This window comes from Musca vetustissima, unplaced genomic scaffold, assembly GCF_032173495.1.
Source record: "Musca vetustissima isolate MV318-11 ecotype Yass unplaced genomic scaffold, APGP_CSIRO_Mvet_v1 utg19302, whole genome shotgun sequence".
NCBI classification, from domain to species: domain Eukaryota; kingdom Metazoa; phylum Arthropoda; class Insecta; order Diptera; family Muscidae; genus Musca; species Musca vetustissima.
Genome location: NW_026888832.1, coordinates 75,409 through 79,148, shown reverse-complemented (window position 1 = coordinate 79,148; position 3,740 = coordinate 75,409).

The window sequence follows — 3,740 nt, the reverse complement described above, 5'->3', positions numbered from 1 at the left end:
AACTTAGGAGACGAAATGTGATTGCTCCGACAAGTGCTCGAAAATCCAAAGGTAAGTATACCGAAACTTGCTGAAATCGCAAATAAATTTGGAATTGAAATGTAACTCAGAAACAATTAGAAGAATTTTGCGTAAGCATGGTCTTCAAAAGCCATTCATAAACCCCAAAACACCGGAAAATCCGATTGCAATTTGTTCAAAAACTCACAAAAAAAGAATTTTGCATTTTGGAAAAAATTTGCATTTTTCTAATGAAAGGAAATGTAACTTGTTTGGGTCGGATGGACCATATAAGGTATGACGCAGGGCGAATAAAGTCGTGGGCTCTAAGCACACAATTCCGACAGTAAAGCCCGGAGAAGACTCTGTAATGGTATGGAGCTGTATGAGCGCTGGCGTAGTAGGAAATGTCATTTTTATTGAAGGAATTATGGATACGAATTCAGACATCTTACACGGAAAACTTGATAAAATCTATGCCGGTAGAGAGCGGTAAAAGATAACAAGGACAAAATTATGTAAATCGATTTAAGGGAACCCCCCCATTCTCGATTTTATTTTTTCAAGATTTTCAATGGGCTGGTAAATGAATACCAATGCTTGTTAAGGTTTGTAACTTTGCACATATATAATTGAAGATTTAAAAGAGAAGAAAAATAATTTACAAAAAAATGTTGTTATTGTTTTGTTGTTGTTTTTTGTAATTAAAGAAAAGTCCTTATTTTTGATGGCGGGCATGATAACTCCTCACTGGAACATCGGAATCCGAAAATTCCAACGGTGTTAGAAAGAGTACATGTCTGACTCTCGTATGAACTAGGATTATTGACTTCGCTCTAAAATTAAGAAAATGGTGGCCCTTTGAAAAAATATTTTTGAAAAATCGCGGATTTTTTACCAAAAACCAAGTTAAAAAATAAGGAAGATCTTCACCGATTGGCTTTATCCTAGTTCATACGAGAGCTATACACTCCCAGAGAAACGTTGCAAAATTTGGAACCGATTGGATTATTAGTTTTTGAGTTATCTGCCCGCCATTCGCAAAAAAAATGAAAACGCGTTTAAAGTTTGAGAAGCCCTTCAGCCGTCACTTGATGCTGACACAATAAATCGGATATATCTTCAACAGTTCTTGAGATTTTCACTTGAAATTTTGCAGAGACATTCTTTTATCAGTGTAGATTCGAATTATATCAACAAAAATTTTGACCCCGAGAATGGGGGGGTCCCCTTAAAGCAAATATCAATCGCATACTAGCTGATTGTTCTGAGAAGAGTTAACATGAAGTCTGTCGAATATATATATGAGATATGCCTGCATTTCTACAAAACGTAATTACGTCATTCTATTCTCAATTTTCTACGTTGTGGGAAATTTCGAGTCAATCTGACCAACATGAGGAGTTTGGTGCACCATTTACTTAATATAGGTCGAATATATTTATATGGAAGCTATAACCCAATTTTACCGATTTCAACAAAACTTCACACGTTAGGTTACATTAACTTCAGTACGTTGTGCAAAGTTTTGCGGTAATCGACCCAACTTTGGGTGTTTGGTGCACCATTTACTTAAAATCGGACGGAACTGTGAAGGGGACCTATATCTAAATCCAATAGGGGTCGTCCTTGGGCCAAACGAATGGGCTGTACCAAATTCCATACCATTCGGATCAAAAATGCGACCTGTACTATGTTTACAATTTAACACAGACAGACAGATGCACATGCTTAAATCGACTCTGGAAGTGATTCTATGCATATTCTCAAAAGGAGTGTCAATCTCGTTTCCTTTTGTCTGTTACAAACATATGCACTGTTGCACAGTGTGGTGAAGGGTATAAAAACCAAGTGGATACTTTCGACTGTGACTACTTTGATTTACTCCATTTTATTGGCCATAGATTTCTTGATATAAATCTCAAGGCCGACATTACGAGCCATTCTCTCCAGGTATTCTAATTTTGACGGATATCCTTTAAAAGAGAAGACATCCGCATAATCTGAGTCTTCGATTATACCTAAAACTTCGATCTTGTACGATGCATTGTTGTTCTACCTGTTCAAGGTTCGATGCTTTACGAACAGTTTGTGTTATTCAGTTAGCATTGTGTTAGTTTCGATTATCTGCTGTAGCCTGTCCTAGATGATGGGACTGTCATCTATCGTTGAATAGAAGCCGCGATTCCTTGAATTTTATGCAGTGGTTTTGCCACAAAATAATAAGAAGCAACCCGAACATTAGATAGAGCCGAGTCAAATAAGGATTTTATCAGTATTTTATATTACAATCCGACCCTGTTATATTCTTGAAATCTTACATTTGGGAAGACAAAATCTGATGAATAATAAATGAGTAATCTATGTAGAGACTAAAGTATATGAAATGTTTTGTTATTAATAACACTGTGCTACAAAATAACAAACATTTTTTTTTCAGGGATTCTAATGTACCAATTCTGTTTAGTTGGAGTCCCTGGATCACGAAAATACCTTTGGTTTTTCTGGGTCACTTCGAAAATTGATTTTATAACGGTAAATATAGAGAAAAACGTGGTTTCAAGGATTTTCGATTTGAAACTTGAATAACTTATTTACTTTATAACGGATTTATATTATTCTATGCATACAAAAATGTGTATAAGTCATCCATTTTTTAACCGATTTTTTTGATTTTTATCATTTTCGAAAGCTAATTTAATTTTCTTCCCCGTAATATAATAAAACTTATATGGCTTCATATCATAATTTCATCGAACAGTTCGAAGAAAAATAAATTTTGTCATTTTATGCGTATTTTTTCACAATTCAACCGCTGTAACTCAGCCAATACTCAACCGATTTACCAAATATATATCTTGTTTGAAAGGAGAAATTGTACTCTTCGAAAGAAAAAAAGAATAATATAAATCCGTTATAAAGTAAATAAGTTATTCAAGTTTCAAATGGAAAATCCATGAAACCACGTTTTTCTCTATATTTACCGTTATAAAATTAATTTTCGAAGTGACCCAGAAAAACCAAAGGCATTTTCGAGATCCAGGGACTACAACTAAACAGAATTGGTACATTAGAACCCCTGAAAATTTTTCGTGTCGCACAGTGTAATTGTCTATTTTTGTTAACGAATTTGGTTGAATACTAACGAGTGAAATTTCCAAGACCCATTATATGGGAGGTATACCAAATCTTCATCCGATCTATCCAATATTTTGTAATTTGCTTTTTAGGCCAATAATTAGCACGTGTAGACAACTCCTTCTATTTTTGGCCGCTGTTAATATTAGTTCGTGACATAATGTGTCGTCTCTGGTCTTCTTTTCTAGGATAAATGCCATCGGTAAAGATCTTCCTTATTTTTCGGTAGTATAAAGGCGATTTCCAATAAAATCAAAGATCAAAGAATTTAACAAAATAGCGGATTTTTTAATTTATGTGTAAAGTCTATAATCATAGTTCATACAAGATCCAGACATCTGTTCTTTCTAATGGAGTTGGAGTTTTCGGATTCTGATGTTACTGTGAGAAGTTATCATGCCTGTTATCAAAAATAAGAATTTTTATTTAATCACAAAAAACAACAACAACAAAATTTAGTAAATTATTTTTATACCATCAAGAATATTAAATTTGTCATTCCGTTTGCAACACTACGAAATATTCTTGAATAAAATTATATGTCGATTTACGCATGTCCGTCTCCTGAAATCACGATATAGATCACAATATTTATGATAGAG